The sequence below is a fragment of the Eleutherodactylus coqui genome, chromosome 3 (assembly GCF_035609145.1).
Source record: "Eleutherodactylus coqui strain aEleCoq1 chromosome 3, aEleCoq1.hap1, whole genome shotgun sequence".
Classification (NCBI taxonomy): Eukaryota; Metazoa; Chordata; class Amphibia; order Anura; family Eleutherodactylidae; genus Eleutherodactylus; species Eleutherodactylus coqui.
The window spans coordinates 103,702,506-103,722,771 of NC_089839.1; the positions used below are offsets into that span (position 1 = coordinate 103,702,506).

At 43.8% G+C, this 20,266-nt stretch overlaps 1 long non-coding RNA gene across 1 annotated transcript in view; it reads right to left on the minus strand.

Moving 5' to 3' along the window:
* Window positions 1-12,913: 12,913 nt before the first annotated feature.
* The window catches only part of LOC136619798 (uncharacterized), a 29,661-nt gene continuing 22,308 nt past the window's right edge, over window positions 12,914-20,266 (minus strand). Inside the window, exons 2-3 of the long non-coding RNA XR_010791039.1 lie at window positions 13,118-13,206; window positions 12,914-13,042 (exon numbers count right to left, since the gene is read on the minus strand). This is a non-coding gene — a long non-coding RNA (uncharacterized lncRNA). The remainder of the gene's footprint in view (window positions 13,043-13,117; window positions 13,207-20,266) is intronic.

Consider the following 20,266-nt stretch of genomic DNA (forward strand, 5'->3'; position numbering starts at 1 on the left):
CCCTGCCCGCCTGTGCTTGTCCACGTGTCTGTTGTTAAGTGGACCTTGGCAGTAACCGCGTTGGTGAGGGTGCGTACAATGTTGCGGGAGACGTGGTCGTGCAGGGCTGGGACGGCACATCGGGAAAAGTAGTGGCGACTGGGAACCGAGTAGCGCGGGGCCGCCGCCGCCATCATGCTTTTGAAAGCCTCCGTTTCCACAAGCCTATACGGCAGCATCTCTAGGCTGATCAATTTTGCAATGTGCACGTTTAACGCTTGAGCGTGCGTGTGCGTGGCGTCGTACTTGCGCTTGCACTCAAACTGCGGCGCTAGCGACGTCTGGACGATACGCTGAGAGACATTGCTGGATGGGGCCGAGGACAGCGGAGGTGAGGGTGTGGGTGCAGGCCAGGAGACGGTACTGCCTGTGTCCTCAGAGGGGGGTTGGATCTCAGTGGCAGGTTGGGGCACAGGGGGAGAGGCAGTAGTGCAAACCGGAGGCGGTGAACGGCCTTCGTCCCACCTTGTGGGGTGCTTGGCCATCATATGCCTGCGCATGCTGGTGGTGGTGCCTCCCCAGCTGATCTTGGCGCGACAAAGGTTGCACACCACTGTTCGTCGGTCGTCAGGCGTCTCTGTGAAAAACTGCCACACCGTAGAGCACCTTGACCTCTGCAGGGTGGCATGGCGCGAGAGGGCGCTTTGGGAACCAGTTGGTGGATTATTCGGTCTGGCCCTGCCTCTACCCCTGGCCACCGCAGTGGCTCGGCCTGTGCCCACACCCTGACTTGGGCCTCCGCGTCCTCGCCCGCGTCCACATCCTATAGGCCTACCCCTACCCCTCAGCATGGTGTATTACCAGTGATTTGATTTCCCAGGCAGGAAAGAAATTGGCGCAAGCCTGCTGTTAAACGTAGCTGGCTGCGTATGTTTTTTGTTAACGTTCTGCACCCACCACACACGTACCCAGAACGCTGAGGACTGACAGAGGCAGGGCACATAGAATTTTTCCCTTTTTTTTTTAAAGAAAAGGCCCACTGACTATATTCAATCAGATAAGAAATCTGTTCCACAGAAATGCAGTTATATGAAGTGCAGCAGAGCGGTGATTTTTCCCAGGAAGGCAGGAAATAAATTGGCGCAAGCCTGCTGTTAAACGTAGCTGGCTGCGTATGCATTTTTTACTATCTCCACCCACCACACACGTACACAGAACGCTGAGGACTGACAGAGGCAGGGCACATACAATTTTTCTCTTTTTTTTAAAAGAAAAGGCCCACTGACTATATTCAATCAGATAATATATGTCTTCTGGCCCTGCCTACACAATTCTCTCCCTGTAGTATTACTGCAGGGCGCAATGCTCTGCACAGCCGATTTTGAAAAAAAAAAAATGCAACACTGCTAACAGCAGCCTGCACAGTACTGCACACGGTTAAATGTGGCCCTAAGAAGGACCGTTGGGGTTCTTGAAGCCTACACTCACTCCTAACACTCTCCCTGCCTAACCACCACTTCTGTCCCTGGACTATTACTGCAGGGCGCAATGCTCTGCAGACAGCCGATTTTGAAAAAAAAAAAATTGTGCAACACTGCTAACAGCACCCTCCACAGTACTGCACACGGATAGATGTGGCACTGAGAAGGACCGTTGGGGTTCTTGAAGCCTACACTCCGTCCTAACACTCTCCCTACAGCAGCACCAGCAGCAGCACTTTCCCTCAGCTAACTCAGTCACAAGGCATCTGAGGCGAGCCGCGGGAGGGGCCGACTTTTATACTCGGGTGACATCTGATCTCCCCAGCCACTCACTGCAGGGGGGTGGTATAGGGCTTGAACGTCACAGGGCCAGAAATTCAATTGGCCAGAAAAGCGCTCTAACGTCTCAGAGAGGAAACTGAAAGTAACCCGAACATCGCGTGGTACTCGTTAAGAGTAACGAGCATCCCGAACACCCTAATATTCGCCCGAGCATCAGACGAGTACGTTCGCTCATCTCTAATTGTAACATATTTTAAATATGATCCTTAATTTATGATTATGATGGCACTGGTTATTAACAGGCTTTTCTAATATGCATATGCATATTTTATAATGTTTGTGTACAAAATATTTTTAAATGAGATATAATTGGTTAACAACATTTTATCTATACAGTATTATACTGGTAGATGGTTTTAGGGAAAGGTTTTAAGAATGAATTTATAATAATGATGAAAAGAATTCTATCTCCAGTGTATGACTGAGGGCGGAGCACTTAGATAAATCCTGTTGAGATCACAGGATGGTCAATAAAGTTGATAGAGAAATTGAGACGCACCTTGCGGTCCAAACTAAATCGGGTGATGATTCACGTTAGAAAGAGGGGAATCCCTCCCACATCCATTACGTCATGAATTGGAAGGCGGAAGATGTAACTGTGTAACAATGTATTAAACTTCACAAAGTCACAATAATAGTTCTGAAACACGTAGCGGAATAAAAGATTTTATCAATAGAAGTTTCGTAGTTCATAATGGCGCGGGTAGGTTTTAAATAGTATATAGTGATATTCCTGAACTGGCTTTGCCTGAGAGCAAAAGCCTGTGTTACCCTGGACGCCTCTTCCCCACCAAGGAGAAAGTGGACAGAAAAAGAAACTTCCTAAAGCCGACTTGGACAACAGGTGCCGGAGGGTTCTCCCAGTGAGATGAATTAACCTTTCGAGCACCAGGTGAGTTACATATTCACCTTCCACTTTTATTTATATACATATAATTGCTTGAGGCACATTCTGATGTTATATAATTTCTTTCTGGTGACGGGGCTTTAAATACCCTTCCTCCAGCAAAGCGAGCGCTGTGATTGGATCGTGCGCCAGCCAGTCATAGCCGGCGTTCGATCCTATCACAGTGCTCGCTTTGTTGGAGGCGGGGTATTCAAAGCCCCGTTTACCAGACAGAACTGATACGAGGGGGTGCTGATAAGTCTTTGGCTTTGTGTTCTTTTTTTGTTTCTATGGTAACGAATGTTACATCACATGAAAGCCTTATATGTCTAATATATGTTTTCAAAATTTTTTGTTTGTAGCTTATGGCAACAGTGATCTAGGCAGTCGGGAAAACAAAATGGTGGAGTCTAAGGTGATATTCACAGCAAATGAGAGCAGAGGAGTGATAAAATTCTTGTTTCTGCAAGGAAAGTCCGTAAATGATATTCATGGTGATATGTCACAGACATTTGGGGATCAATGCCGTTCATATTCTACAGTTAAGAACTGGGTTGCCAAATATAAAACGGGCGACTTCAGCACCAATAATGAGGTACGTCCTGGACGACCGAGAGAGGTTGTTGTCCTGGAGATCGTCGATGCTGTGCACAACCTCATACTGGAGAATCAGAGAATTTCAGCTAAAGGAATAGCAGACATCATGGGGATTTCTCGTGAACGTGTTTGTGTCATTATCCATGAACATTTGAACATGAAGAAGCTATCTGCAAAGTGGGTCCCCAAATGTTTGACAAAAGATCAGAAAAGCATGCGAGTGAAAACTTCCCAGTCCATTTGTCAGCGTTTCCAGACTGATAAGAACTTCTTGGATCGACTGGTCACTATGGATGAGACCTGGATTTATTTGTATGACCCTGAAACCAAGGAGCAGTCAATAGAGTAGAGGCACAGTGGTTCTCCTCGCCCAAAGAAGTTCAGGGTGCAAAAATCAGTCACTAAGGTGATGGCTTCTGTGTTCTGAGATAAGGAGGGCGTGCTACTAGTGGACTACCTTCAAAATGGTTCCACCATCAATTCAAGGTATTACATTGAACTTTTGGACCAATTGAAGGCAGCTCTGAAGGCCAAAAGGCATGGCAAGCTGTCCAAAGGAATCTTGTTCCTGCAAGACAACGCCTCTGCTCACACTGCACAAGCAACCACGGCAAAACTGGTGGAGCTAGGCTTCCAGCTGGTTGACCACCCACCTTATTAACCAGATCTAACTCCCTCCAACTCTCATCTGTTTTCAAACCTGAAGAAACACCTCAAGAGTACCAAAATTCACACCAATTCTGATACCATGGCTGGTACGGATGACTGGTTTGAGGCACAACCGAAATCCTTCTTTTCGCAAGGCTTACAGAACTTGGAATACCGATGTAAGAAGAGTGTTGATATCAGTGGAGAGTATGTGGAATAAATGTAAAGTTTCATCTTCCTATCTTGTTTCTTTCTGGGTAAAGCCAAAGACTTATCAGCATGGCCTCTGTGATAAATTCTTGTAGATCAATCATATAATTGCTGTAATGTCTCAAATGATACTGTTAAGCCAACATAGCCACATCATGTGGGATACAAGTATGAATAGAAACCGCATCACGTCCTATCCAAAAAAAACTGAGAAGACCAACTTTAGGCTCAGAATTCCTGTGGACACCTGTGTAGTCATGAATGTACCCAGGAGCTTGCCGTACCAGAGGCTGCAAGAGTCCCAATCCAATTTGGCAAAAATCTGATCGATCACGGTGAACAGCAGTACTTAGATCAGCATATGAAATGCTAGTCTGAGTGATTATGCTCCATTGCTTCTCGGCAGAAAATATCCTTGATATGGCAGCTTATGGAGGCACCATAAGGCAGCACACAGTGCTTACAGCTCTACCTTGTACACAAGTCCTTCAAAATGCTAAATTCTAAAGAAAGCATAAAACTAAATTATGTACCCATCAAAAGTATTAACATTGATTATGTTTTGTGCAAACATTCTGAAAGACCGTCTGCTGGTGAACCAATTATCTTTTGTGGGTTCATTATTATTTTTTTGGCTGAAGCCTTTGTTTGTTTATCCAAGCTCCTTTTAATGTATATTGCCCCCTCCATACATTACTCATATAACATAATGATTATCTTGCTGGGTACAAGCAGGATGTACATTTTTAAGAGCCCTGCATAAAGCATTTAAAGGGGTTGTCCCGCGAAAGCAAGTGGGGGTAAGCACTTCTGTATGGCCATATTAATGCACTTTGTAATATACATTGTGCATTAAATATGAGCCATACAGAAGTTATTCACTTACTTGTCTCCGTCCTCGCGCTGTCTCTGTGTCCCCGTCGCCATGGTGCCGTCTAATTTCTTCCTCACCAGTCCGTTTTAGACGTGCTTGCGCAGTCTCTTCTCTTCCCTCTGTGAACGAGCCTCTCCAGCGTGCCCACGCGATACAGCTCATCTGCGCATGCGCAGACGAGCTATCACTGCACGGGAGCGCGCAGGGGCGGCTATTCAGTTCCCGGCGTCCCTTTAAACACGGGTGAAGGAGCAGTCTAGCCTTTCACCCCGAATCAGCAGCAGCCAGATGGGACCATCCAGGAGCAGCCAGACGGGACCATCTAGGAGCAGCCAGCCGGGACTATCCAGGAGCAGCCAGCCGGGACAACCGACCAGCAGCCAGGAGCCACACGGGACCAGCAGCCGGGAGCCACACGGGACCAGCAGCCGCCAGCCGGGACGAACACAATCCAAGCCGTGCAGCTGCCTGGGTAAGTGAGGTGTCTGTGATGCTGTGTGCGCTGGGGGGGGGGGGGGGTGAGGTGTCTGGGGTGCTGTGGGCGCTGGGGGGTGGGGGGGTGAGGTGTCTGGGGTGCATGAATAAATGCATGGCTGGATATGTGTGCATAAGTGCGTGCGGATGCACGGATGGATGAGGCTGAATTAATGAATGAATGAATGCATGCATGCATGGATGTGTGCAGGCCGCATGAGCGTTGGGATGAGGCCGCAAGGGCGGATGTGTTTGTACGTGATGATGGGTGCATAAGTCTGTGTGGATGCATGGATGGGGCCGCATGGGCGGATGTGTGTAGGCCGCATGGGCGGATGTGTTTGTACGTGATGATGCGTGCATAAGTCTGTGTGGATGCATGGATGGGGCCGCATGGGCGGATGTGTGTAGGCCGCATGGGCGGATGTGTTTGTACGTGATGATGCGTGCATAAGTCTGTGTGGATGCATGGATGGGGCCGCATGGGCGGATGTGTTTGTACGTGATGATGCATGCATGCATAAGTCTGTGTGGATGCATGGATGGGGCCGCATGGGTGGATGTGTGTAGGCCGCATGGGCGGATGTGTTTGTACGTGATGATGCGTGCATAAGTCTGTGTGGATGCATGGATGGGGCCGCATGGGCGTTGGGATGAGGCCGCAAGGGCGGATGTGTTTGTACGTGATGATGCGTGCATAAGTCTGTGTGGATGCATGGATGGGGCCGCATGGGCGGATGTGTGTGTGGTTGTGTGTGTGTGTATAGGGATGGATGCATGCATGTATGTATGTGTATGTGCAGATGGATGGATGTGTCTGTTGGTCTGTATCTGTGGGTGGGTGGGTTGGTTGTTGTAGCTTAGCATCTCTGTTGATCTACACCTTCTTGTCTTTAAAATGCAGAGCGTATACGTCGGAGCGCATCGGTGGCCATTGGAGATTCCTGGGTTTGGACTCGTGATATTCTTCCGAAGTTACTGCAGGAGGGTGAGTATTTGCACCACATTTTCTTTCCCACACACAGCAGATCAGTCACTTTAAAACACAAAATCACAATGCCTAGCTGCGTGGTTCCAACTTGCACTACATCCTGGAAGAAGGGAGGCGAAAGTGCTTGTCTTCATGTCTTTCCAACGAATATCGAAAAAACAAGACTTTGGCTACAGCAGGCTCCTCACATCTTTGTTGACGTTGAAGAGTGGCTTACTAAGATTTCCCCAAAAAAAGATTCTTACAGTTATCGTTTGTGCAGCAAACATTTCTTGGAGGATTGCTACATAACAGTCGGCGACCGTAAAAAATTGAAGCCCAATGCTGTGCCAAGTATATTCCCAACAGCGTTGGAAATTGAGACCCGGTTAGCGAAGAAAGGTGAACCTTCAAGAAAACGCAGAAGAATTGGGGAGACGCAGCAGCCAGAAAGTTCAGCCACAGAAACTTCGAGGGAAGAGACTTCGCACGAAGAATCTACCCTGGTTGCACCTAGCGCGGTTCAAGAAATGACAGTCGACGTGTATCTACAAGGTGATGAAACACAGCTAGAAATTCCTATGACAGTAATCAGTGAAGGTTGTACAGTAGATGCAAAGGTAATTGTCAATTTCAAAAGACAATTTGAGCAAAGAGAAACCGACAACGAAGCAAGCAATGCAGGGAGGGGTAAATGCAAGGCCTGTCAAGCAGCGGCAAATAAATCGCAACACAGGACACAACTCCAGTCAAGAAGCATTGGCATCCAATGCAATGAAGTAGAAGCCAGTCCACACCGGAATCCAATTTCATTTAAAATCCCACAGGGCACTCCGTGCTCTTCTACACCTTTAAAAACCAATATGGGTAATACTGCCTTCCAAGAGATACCAGAAGAGAGCCCAATATCCAAAACAGCCAATGAGGCCGATAGAATCAATATGCAACCCTCAAGTTGCAATATTGCTTCTACTTTTGAGGAAAGCCTTTCAAGTGTTTTTTCTGATGATCAAAACGACTCGACATTCAAAGCATCGCAAGCATCGGAGAGTTCCGGTAGTGAGGATTTTGCCATTCCTTCTGATTCCAATAACCCCTTGAGCTACCCCTTACCAGAATTTGTAACCTTAGCTCCAACAGAGATGGACCCATCCGCTGAAGAAAAGTACATAGTTTTCAAAAGCTCCTTGATGGGTTTATTTTCAATGATCCCTTGCCCTTACCGAAATCAATGCTTTCTTAAACTAACTCATGTCAAGATTTTCCCAAAGGGATCAATGGTAATTGTGAAATCTTTCTGTGAAAGAGGCTACACCTGCAACTTGTGGCGAAGCCAACCACTCATCCACAATTGCCCGGCGGGGAACATTTTACTTGCTTCCAGTGTCCTTCTTAGCAGATCTAATTTTGCAAAAGTTAGTAATATGCTACATATTCTGAAACTTCAAGGAATCTCAAAAACCACTTTCTACCGCCACCAACATCACTTATTATTCTCAGTGATAGATAATCATTGGATGCAGTAGAGGGCAAATCTAATAGCAGAAATGAAATCAACACCCTTGTATTTAGCTGGCGATGGGCAATCCGATAGCCTGGGTTTTTCAGCAAAGTACACCGTTTATACTTTTTTGGAGTTGAAGAGCAAAAAAAATTGTGGGCTTCACGTTGGAACAACTTGTTCCACCTGCTTCGTCAGTTTCGCTCGAAACCACTGCATTCCAGAAAACACTAATTGAATTGATCGCCGATGAATTAAACATTCAAATAGTCACAACTAATCGGCATGTCTCCATACGTAAGGTAATGCGCCAGGAATTCCCAGAAATTATGCATGAATTTGATGTCTGGCATGTGGCCAAAGCTGTCGGCAAGCAGTTGCTTGTGGCTTCCAAAAGCACACACTGCGCAACCATTTCCCCGTGGATATCGAGCCTCAAAAATCATCTGTGGTGGTGTTCGCATACCAGTCAAAAAAATCCCGAATTACTGGTAGAAAAATGGAAATCGGCAACAAATCACATTATCAACGTTCACGAGTGGGAGAACAATGCCCAATATCACCGCTGCAGTCACGCCCTTCTTGAACCAACCACCGCTTGGTTAGCCCCTAACACTACAGCACATACCAAATTCAAAACCGTGGTTCTGAAAACAAGTTTACTGAAAGACATCCGCCATCTTTCCAATTTTTGTCACACTGGCGATTTGGAGATTTTTCACGCAAGTGTATTGAAATACAGGCCCAAACGAATTCATTTTTTTTATGACGGAATGGTGGCTAGAACGCAACTTGCTGTTCTAGACCACAATTACAACGTAGGTAGGATTCAAAAGCTCAGAAAAACACAATCAGAAGACGGGATAGAGGACCGGAAGTGTTACCGAGTGGAGTACTCAAAAGCACGGAAGCAGTGAATTTTGAAAGCTCTTTATGAGCCTAAGTCCATTGCATTTGTATTTGACATAATTCGTGAGATTGTGATGTTCGCCAAAGGTGAGATGTCCATCTCCTGGCATTCAAAATCCTCAGAATTCCCTCATAATATTGCACCTGTTGTGAAACCCAGTGAAGAGGAATTGGTTCACAAATTTCAAAGTCGATTTCCAAGGTAATCAAGAAAAAATTTTGGTGGGTATAAAAAAAAAAACAAAAAACCAACAAACTTTAACGAAAAATTTAGTAATATTTTTGTATCATGTGCAACCATTGTTTCATGTCTGTCTATTGTAAATAAGTGAACTACAATTTTCAACGGTTCGTCTGTCTCTTTTATCTGTGTCTCTTTATTACTTACTTTGTCTTTTGTATAGTTTACATGTGCGTTGCAATCTTATTTCCATGTGTGTATAGTAAAGATGAGCGAACGTGTTCGGCTCCGCCCCTTTTCGCCCGAACACCGAACTTTGCGAGCAATTCCGTGCTCGGGCGAAAAAAGTTCGGGGGTTGCCGTGGCAGCGCGGGGGGGGTGCGGCGGGGAGTGGGGGGGAGAGGGAGAGAGAGAGGGCTCCCCCCTGTTCCCCGCTGCTGCCGCCCGCGCCGCCGTGCCTCTCCCCGCCCCCCGAATCTTTACGCGCGGACACTGAAGTCCTCGGTAAAGCCGGTGTCCGGGTGCGTAAGTGTTCGTTAAGAACACGTTCGCTCATCTCTAGTGTATAGTGATATTTATTTAACATTTTGGTCACTTATCCTTATTTATTTCCTATGCCCTCTAGTCCCTTTTGTTAATCGCATTAACATCCCTTTTTACTCTTTGCAATCATCTGCATAAAATGTCTTTTTTGTATAGAATGTATAACGGGTACAATGTGAAATGTTGCCGGTCTTATCCCATAAATCCTATGCATTTTTCCACGGGTGTTTCTAACTAATTTTACATTTTTTATTAATTTTTTAAATTTTGTAAAAAATTCGGTCCTTTACGGTAGAATTTTTAGTTAGGGAATTTTTAATTTTTTTAGATTGGTCTCGCAAGAGAATGAGGATCCTTGTCGTGGATTGCGGGCTTACGGTAAAATGACCAAATTAATGACACTCGTATTTAAAAGTATAGCCATAATATTTATAAAATGTTTTTGCACAAAAATTCTTAATTTGGTCATTTTATTAACCAATACCTCATTGCAAATTTTTTTTGATGTAAGTTATTGTACTAACATGACTTACAAAGTAGGTGCATGTGTTTGCGAATACATACGCACGCGCACCTTGTCCAAGTGTCCACGTGTCCACTTGTCCAAGTGTCCACTTGTCCAAGTGTACAAGCGTACATGTGTACATGGTTACGTCTGTCTGGGAGATATATATATTTATATATATAATCTCTCTCATACACACCCACGCAGACGTATGCATATATGTATGTATTACACACATACACACACACCTGTGGGTATGTTACATACATGCATACATAGACATACACGCGTATACTATATATATGTGTGTACACGCATATATACCCACACATATTTTGGTGAAGAAAACTATTTGTTCCATCACACCATCGATGTTGGGAGTGCATTGCAGCTATTACAGTACTTTCTGCTGAGACTTCAGCACTCGACAGCTCCCTGCTATAACGAAGCCTTGCCTCGCTGTGCAGGGGAAAGGTTCAGCACTGGACAGCTCCCTCCTCCCTTATAGAGACCTGCAAAGGAATACACAGGCAGGCAGGCAGAAAAACAGATAGAGGCAGACAGACAGAGAGAGAGAGGCAGACAGATAGATAGAGAGAGGCAGACAGATAGAGAGAGAGAGGCAGACAGATAGATAGAGAGAGGGAGACAGATAGAGAGAGGCAGATAGATAGATAGAGAGAGGCAGATAGATAGAGAGAGGCAGACAGATAGATAGAGAGAGGCAGACAGATAGATAGAGAGAGGCAGACAGATAGATAGAGAGAGGCAGACAGATAGATAGAGAGAGGCAGACAGATAGATAGAGAGAGGCAGACAGATAGAGAGAGGCAGACAGATAGAGAGAGGCAGACAGATAGATAGAGAGAGGCAGATAGATAGAGAGAGGCAGACAGATAGAGAGAGGCAGACAGATAGAGAGAGGCAGACAGATAGAGAGAGGCAGATAGATAGAGAGAGGCAGATAGATAGAGAGAGGCAGATAGATAGAGAGAGGCAGATAGATAGAGAGAGGCAAATAGATAGAGAGAGGCAGATAGATAGAGAGAGGCAGATAGATAGAGAGAGGCAGATAGATAGAGAGAGGCAGACAGATAGAGAGAGGCAGATAGATAGAGAGAGGCAGACAGATAGATAGAGAGAGGCAGACAGATACACAGGCATACAGATATATATGTGTGTCAAAATACATACACTCACAACCCACAGTTTGTGTGTGTATATATTATACACACTAACATACGCATATGTAGTCATGTATATACATAATGATAGAACGATTAGTGATTATAGTCGAGACGTTCCAAATAAAAAAACCACACACTATATTTCACAAAAAAATGTATTAACATTTTAAAATCTGTAAAGCCTGAATACAAAATTGCACAAATTAAAACATCCTACAAGTTCAACTGGAAATCCAAATTGCTTTCAGTCGGGTCCATGTAGAACTGGAAACCAGTGTAATTTCCTTGCGGATCAGGGTAAGCTGTCCGTATTGATTTAATCACACACGCTGGTATGGGGATTCTATTGTTTTTCCCCAAGAATCCATGTATCCACGCTGTATAAGAGCGATATGCGCCCACACGCATAACCCTAAGAAAAAACGAAAGGAAATATATTAATATTTCTAAACTTATTAAAAAAATTTTAATAGTCTACATGAAAACAAAAAAAAAAGACGCATTGATATCTTATGTTTTTCCATGTTGCCTTTTTCACTAACCTTTTTTCCTTTTCAAATAAACTTTTTCCTTTGTTAAAAATTATACTTGCATTGTCTTGTGTGTTGTACAATAAAATTGTAATAAATACCTATTGTTTGTGGTGTCGTACTGTCTCCGGGTGACCAGTGCAGATAGTCTTATCGCGTGTTCTATGTTTTCGCGCACAAGCGCATACTGAGCAAATAACGGATGTTGTGTAACACATACGCAAGCTTCTGGTAACATCTGTAGGACTACTTTGTGTTCTCGACAACAGACACACTCCGCCACTGTGGGCATGCAAATGCACTGCCCACAGTGACACCACTCTTTGTTGGCAAGCCTGCCATGGGGATCTTCAGTGGATCCTGAAGCACCCGCTTCTGGTGCACCCTGCGGATCGTTTTGAAAACACTGGAGACTGCTTATGTCCGCCTGAGCATATAGCGAGTCTGCCAGTTGTTGTTGAACCTAAGAAGGGATTAATATGAAGAATACTGTATTTAATGTTTTAGGAAAAAAGGAAGGGGTACATTTTTAATTGTATGGTGTTGCTGAAAGCGGCATGATCATCCTTATTAGGCAGGGCACAGATTCCTGTATGTATATGTGCATACATACACAGACGTACGTACGAGTTTGTATGTATATACACAGATGTACGTACGTGTTTGTATGTATATACTGACTTACGGGTGTGTATGCATTAACACGTACACGCGTGCGTACCGGTGTATGCCTAAACACGTACACGCGTGTGTCTGTGTGTATATATATATATATATATATATATATATATATATATATATATTAAATATAATGTGTGTGTACACACGTAATTAAGTGTGACTGTATATACACATACACTCGTTCCTACGTGTGACTGTATATACACATACACTCGTTCCTACGTGTGACTGTATATACACATACACTCGTTCCTACGTGTGTATGTATATACAGATACACACGCGCATGTGTGTATATACACACACACACGTGTGTGTGTATATACACACACACACGTGTGTGTGTATATACACACGTGTGTGTATGTATATACACACATGAAATAATGTATTGAAATAATAAATTGTACAGGACTGATGCATAGTTGCGGTTTCAAACAATAAACAAAAAAAATTTTATACATATTTCAACACATACCGCCGAATAATGCCGAGTTTCGGGGAAATCCTCATCATTTTCCTCGCTATCAGATTAAAAGTCCTGCTAAAAAAAAAAAAAATGTATTCTGTTTATTACCATTGGTTTGCTGCAACCTTTCTATTTTCAGCAAAAACTTACCTCTCCAAAAGAATCGGATGAATAATCAAGCTCCTCAAATTCAAGATCTTCCTGGTACATGTTTGTTCTTGAATTGGACTACAAAAAAACTTTAAAAAAAACAAAAAAACACCAAGTTAGTGGCACTTCAATAACAGTTATGGAAGCAGCAGCATTTTCTAATAACAATCTTTTAAAGGTCCATGGCAGGCATAATTTAGGCAAATTTTAGATTGATTACTGGGCGATTGTGGACAGATTGTTGATAGCTAGCATTATCCGCAGTCTGTAGGCAGATAGCATGCATATTGTATGTAGAATGCAGGTTAATAGTGTCGATTGAAGGCAGTGTTTGTGTGTAGATTGCATGCAGATGCTATGTCTATTCCATGCAAATTTTCCGAAGATTGCATGATAATTGTATGAATGAATTGTGCGGAATGTATGCTGATTCAAAGCGGTTTGCAGTCACATGCACATTGCAGCACATGGCAGGCACATGGAAGCATACGGCAGGCACAAAAAAAAGCAGCAAACGGAAGCACACGGCAGGCACATGGAAGCACACGGCAGGCAAATGGAAGCACACGGCAGGCCCCCCCAAAAAAAGAAGCACACGGCAGGCACCAAAAAAAAAAACAGCACACGGAAGGCACAAAAAAAAAAAAAACATGGAAGCACACGGCAGGCACAAAAAAGAATAAAAAAAAAAGGACATGGCAGGCACACGGCAGGCACAGAAAAAAAAGCAGCACATGGCAGGCACACAGAAGCACACGGCAGGCACATGTTAGAACCCGGCAGGCACATGGAAGCACACAGCAGGCACAAAAAAAAAAAAGGGAAGCACACGGCAGGCAAAAAACAAAATAAAACAAAAAAACAAAAAAACACATGGAAGGCACACGGCAGGTATATGGAAGCACACGGCAGGCACAAAAAAAACGAGAACACGCCAGGCACATGGAAGCACACGGCAGGCACCAAAAAAATAAAAAATACCCCTGGCAGGCACACGGCAGGCACATAAAAGCACACGGCAAGCACAAAAAAATAAAATAAAATACACTGCAGGCACATGAAAGCACACGGCAGGCACAAAAAAAAAAAAAAAAAAAAAAAAGCCGGCACAAAAAAAAAGAAAAAAAAAATACACGGCAGGCACATGAAAGCACACGGTAGGCACAAAAAAAAAAAATAAGCACATGGCAGGCGAATGGAAGCAGGCGGCATGCACAATAAACACTGCAGTCGCGATAGCAGCACACAGCAGGAAAAAAAAAACGCAGCACATGGCAGGCACTATAAAAATGTAAGACACATTACTATACAGGGCATGCACAATACATTTTTCATGCACAGACTCACTGCATAAGGCAATGATCCTGTGCTAATAAAAGCATGAAAGAGTACCGCGGAAAGGTGCACTTACCTGCGCTTCTGTGTGGTCAAGAGATGGGAGAAACAGCTGTTTGCTGTTTTCTCCGGTAGACTCCACCTCCCGCTGTGACGCTTTCTGCCGACCAGCCAATGTGGCGGCTGGAGCGGCGTTTCATTCATTTGCAAGTGCACGCCTCCACCGATGACGTCAGTCACCTGCTCACGTCTCGGGAGCGCGCATGAAGGCCTCCAGGAAGAGCGAGCATTGCACCGTGGAACGCACCCAGGGACAACGCAGGCGCCATCTTACATGGAGAAGTTTAAAAGTTATTATTTCTGCTAAACTGTAAGTAGGATGCGGTTTATAACCGCTCAAAAGGGCTGCTTTATGACGGGGGGTGACAGGGGGAATGGGCTAATAATATAAAATTTTGCGGTTTTGCCTCGGGACAACCCCTTTAAAACAAATTAAATTTCAGAAAAGCTTTGGGAGCTCAAGATGAATGTTTATGCGAAATCCAAGAAGCTGTTGTACAAACAGGTAAACTAAACATAATAATTCAAACTAATTGACTTTGAAGTTAATTTTTGTTTATTTAGCATCTATGAAAATATACCTACTTATCTTAACTCTAAGCTGCTCCATTACTTTACTGGGAATATAAAGTTTTGTGCTTAGCTTAAAGCCATATATAAAAGTTCTTCTAAATGTATATAGTATGATCATTTTCCTTAGGACTCTAAAATGTGGCAAAAAATGCCATTCTCACACCGTTATCCTACCAGCTGCAGGGTGTATTTTTTAGTGCTGTGCCACAGCTGCTGCAGAACATCAAAATATACACTATCAAAATAATTTTCAGACATGAATGTCTCTTTACTTCTAAGGCCGGAATCACACAGGCGAGAAACTTGCGCCAGTTTTCTGCGATGCAAGAGCCCGGAAAATGACACAACTATGAAATGTATTTTTTTCAATGTGTTTATTCCCATGTGCGACTTTTCTCTTTATGTGATCCTGCGAGAATTAAAAACCGCAGCATGTCCTGTCTTGTTTCAGAATGGTATGTCTTCTTGCCCATGTGTTCCTAAGGACCCTCTGTATTCTCGCATTGCCTTGTGTTGTCTTGCAATGTTTCTGTGATGCATTTTCATGCGTATTGCTATGGGAATATATGCAAATTTAAGCGGACGTGCTCATCAGCTTCTTAGCAGTGTGGAGGCCTGTTTGGAGCAGCGTGGAGGCAGGAGTTGTTGGCAACTTTCAAAAACACGACATACATTTATATAGACGAGGAGCACTTGATCTATCTGGTGCAGGGGCACCCCATCCTGTGGTACATCAGGAGAGTGGAGTACCATATCAGGAGCCGGAGGGACTTGGTGTAGGAGGAAGTTGCAGAGCTTCTTTTAGGGAAGCAGTGGGAGTCCCCACACTCCCTCCACAATACTGATGCCAGCCATAAGCCCCGTTCCCTGCAAATGATGCAACAGGATACCCGCCTGTATCACATCTTGTATCCAAGCTAAAGGCAGCCCAATAGGTTACTAGAGCCTCCATGCCCCCCTGTATCACAATTTGCATCCAAGCTAGAGGCAGCCCAACAGAGTACTAGAGCCTCAATGCCCCCGTATCACATCTTGTATTCAAGCTAGAGGTGGTACAACAGGGTACTAGAGCCTCCATGCCCACCCATATCCCATCTTGCATCCAGGCTAGAGGCGGTACAACAGGGTACTAGAGCCTCCATGCCTGCCCATATCACATCTTTTATCTAAGCAGGAGATGGTACAACGGGGTACTAGTGCCTCCATAGCCACCCATATCATATCTTGCATCCAAGCTAGAGGTGGTACAACAGGGTACTAGAGCCTTCATGCATGCTGTACCACATCTTGCATCCAAGCTAGAGGCCGTACAACAGGATACTAGAGCCTCTATGCCCACCGTTATCACATCTTGTATGCAAGCTAGAGGCAGTACAACAGGGTATTAGAGCCTCCATGCTGCCCTTATCACATCTTGTATGTAAGCTAGAGGTGGTACAGCAGACTACTAGAGCCTCCATGAGAAGGAAATATATATATCCTTGTAGGTAGATAAGAGAAAACAATGGAATATATACATTTATATAGATATAGTTATGTGCCTTTCTTTTTATATGTATACTAACTTTATTCTCATATGTACTAACTCTATGAAAAACTTAATACTTCGCCTTACATCAGATATGCCAAGATGCTTTGCAAGGCAAACAGAGAAAGAATGTCCAAAGAAACTGGATGAAGGTTAAAGTGAAGGAGAGAAGAGATATGGAGAATGCATGCTTAGCTGCTTTTTTAGAATTGAGTGGGTGATTCTTTGCACTGGAGTTAATTGAATATGTGATTTTCTGTACATAAGCCAGAGGCGCCATATCAAGATAACGACTGTTCAACTATGCATCTGAACTTTCACTATCTCAGGCCGGAAATCCGGACTTTCCATATATGGTTATACGGTGGAGTTGAGCCAATGAGCTCATCACCCATTTCTAGTTATGAGACCAAAGGGTATAAGATCCCATGTAATCTGTAATAAAGCGCGCGGCGCAGTCATGTCCCCGTGTGAGGAACTATACCAGACTTCCGTGTGTGGTGTTTTCTTCTTTACCGCCGGCAGCGGGGCAAGTGGGGTGGGCCTGATTGGTGCTGTACTTAGAATTTCTCTGACAAATGGTGCCGAAACCCGGGACGACAAAACCGGAGCCGTGCAGCCCTGTCCACCCGGATCCACGCCACGGGGAAGCCGTCCTGCTGCAAACCGAGCCTGATCAACTCACAGAACTCCACGTAAGACCAGCATATATTTATGTTGTGTTTTACACTGCGAGTCTTGCAGCAGGAGGGACTATCTGTGTTTTGTGACCGGACGGGTTGGGTTAAGAGTTCTACACGGTAACTCGTGTGGGCTTCGGGTTTGCCGTCATGGACCACTGACCGTGATATGCGCACCAATCGCTCACCCAGAAACTAGTCTGTAGTCTATTTGTACTTTGAAGTCCATAGTGTTTTAACAATAGTGGAGATTGTTGTATCTGCAGAATTTTTTTTCCTCTTACTTTTCATTTTGTCTCATAGTAGAAGGGACCCTCGGTTTTAGTTTAGTTAGTTAATGGTTTAGCAGAGGAGGAGATGCACTCTATGAGATAGGTCTCATAGAAAAAGGGACTCTCGGTTGTTTTGCCTTATATATGGGGCTAACGATTTGATTTCAGAGAGATGCATTCTGTGAGGCTGGTTCCATAGGAGAAAGGACCCTCGGTTGTTTTGCCGGTATATAAGGGGCTGACAATTTGGAATTAAGAGGGATGCACTCTATGGAGCGTGTTATTATTATTGTTGTTGTTCTAATATGCGTAAGATCTTATTAAAGAAGACAGAGCCCTTTATGGGCCGCCGCCGTGCGGATCAATTGGTGGAGGAGAGACAGGAGTTCCAATGTGTAAAATGTAAGAAAACTTATGAAAATGTGTAACAAGGACCCGCACGGTAGATTACAGCATGGTGTCTGGGAGGAGGTCTTTAGGACCAAGAAGCGTGCCTTGAAAGACCAAGGTTTCCTAGAAAGTGCTGGAGTGAGGAGGAGAGAGAGACAGTCAGAGAAAGTTAAGTATGTACACATTATTTGTTTAGTAAAGTATCCGTAAGTGAAATGTTGGAAAGTACAGTAAGTGATCAAGAGGGTGTCGGGAGAGTGTCTATTGAAGGTTACATTGGCAGTTAGGTAGGGAGAGAAATATGGGGAACAAGCAAAGTCGAGAAGAAGGTTACAATGCATGTGATTTGTTGGCAAAGAGAGAGGAAAAGGTGTATAATATGTATAATCCATACTAGATGGATATATATATGTGTATATATGTATATACTGTATGTGCAAATGGTTAACTGAGCTTGCTTTTAGATGAGAAAGATTGTTTACATGAAGCTGCAGAGCTTGTGTTTAGTTTTCAAGGTCAAGCGATAAAGTAGAGAGAATGAAATAATGACCCTGGAAAATATCTTTGCTTGCTTAAATGGAATGAAAGCTTATAATGAATTTAATTAATTATACTGTCTTACAAGGCAGGAAATATAGCAATTTCTAAGGTATATTCTTACTTATACAGGGGTTGAAAATGCAAAACAACTCAGTCAGTGAATGCATATTCGGAGAGATAACAGTTGGTTTTACAAAGGTGGGGGCTTTCAGATTTCACTCCAAACTCAGGGTCACAGAAACTAAAATACTTTAGCGTTTAATATAGCATATAATAGCTTCAGTAAATAAGAAAGAGAGAATGTCTCAGTCACTCAGCAAACTTTTTTCACATAATTTGTCAAAGATAGCGCTCATTCACAATCTCATCTCAATAGAATCATGTACTTTATAACATTATAGCACTCACCTCAATGTTTTTCAACTGATGTATGTTTGTTTGTCAAACTTTTTTTTGTCTGTGCGTCTGTGTGTACTGGGACACCTTCAATAGGGGGTGACGGAGCAGACTTGAGCGCATGGATGGATGAAAGTTAATGCCCAGTGCTCAGGCTGTGATGAATGTGGGATGTGTGATGCAGATATTGACTAGGGATGGAGGTCCCCCCCATGCATGGGACTTTACTTGGTTGTGATGTGGATGCTTGGACGGTTAAGCTGAAATGAAGGTGTGAAAAAAAAAGACGCAAGCGACCAATATCGAAGGGGTGGAGCTAGATGATGTAAAGGACGTAATGTTTCATCCCTCTTGTCCACAAGGGAGGGGGTGAGGATCTTGAGCAGCTAGTAAAAGTTTTTTTGTTTTTTTTTCTCTCTCTCAAATTTGATAAGACATTGCAGGCAGGATCAGATTAATAATGAATTTGCTTAAAGGATATCACATTTCCAATATTAATAGATGTTTGTAGATTATTCTGCCCCGATGTAACTCATGTCTCTGTTATTGGTGCTAACATCTTACAGGCCTTATCTGCATCCATCAAATCTTTTTACAATGTGATACTACCTTGAACTTGGCTACTCTTCTTACAATTGAGTATCCTGGTTCAAAGGGGGGGGGGGAGGAGAAGGCATAGGTGATCTAGGTATTGCAAATCAGCCATTTTTAAATTTTTTGCAACAAGATTCTGATCTTTTTGAAATAGAATATCAGCCTGATTGTCTAGCATTGATGCAACAAGAAAATTTAAGTTTTAAAAAGTTACTGAAAGCCCTTGTTAACAATGCATATTTTGAGTTGTTTTTTATAGATGGTACCAGGGTGATTGACGACTCCACACTGGATATGTAGTGGTCACACAACAAGATGTCCTAAAAGCAGAATGCTCCGCATGTCGCAGTACAAGAAGCGGAACTAAAAAGGCCATCACTGAGGCGAGTAGAGTGGCCACAGGTAAGACGGCAACCTTTTACACTGACTCCCGGTATGCATTTGGCATAGCTCATGATTACGGCCCAACAGGGAAGGCCAGACAGTTTTTTACCTCAGCAGGACAGCCAATTAAAAATGATGCAGCGGTCTCACGGAGGCCCTACTTCTACCCGACAAAGTGGAAAGCTCACATCAATTCCTACACCGGAGAAGCAAGAGGCAACACCATCACAGACCACACAGCAAAAGTAGCGGCCCTCAAGCCGTGGAAGAAAAGAAGAAAAGAAGAATTTAACAATAACTTTGACTAAACCTTGGACTTTGATATGATCTTGGACTTTGATATGAATTTGGACTTTGATACAAACTTTGAACTTTGATATGCTAAAGACTTTACAGT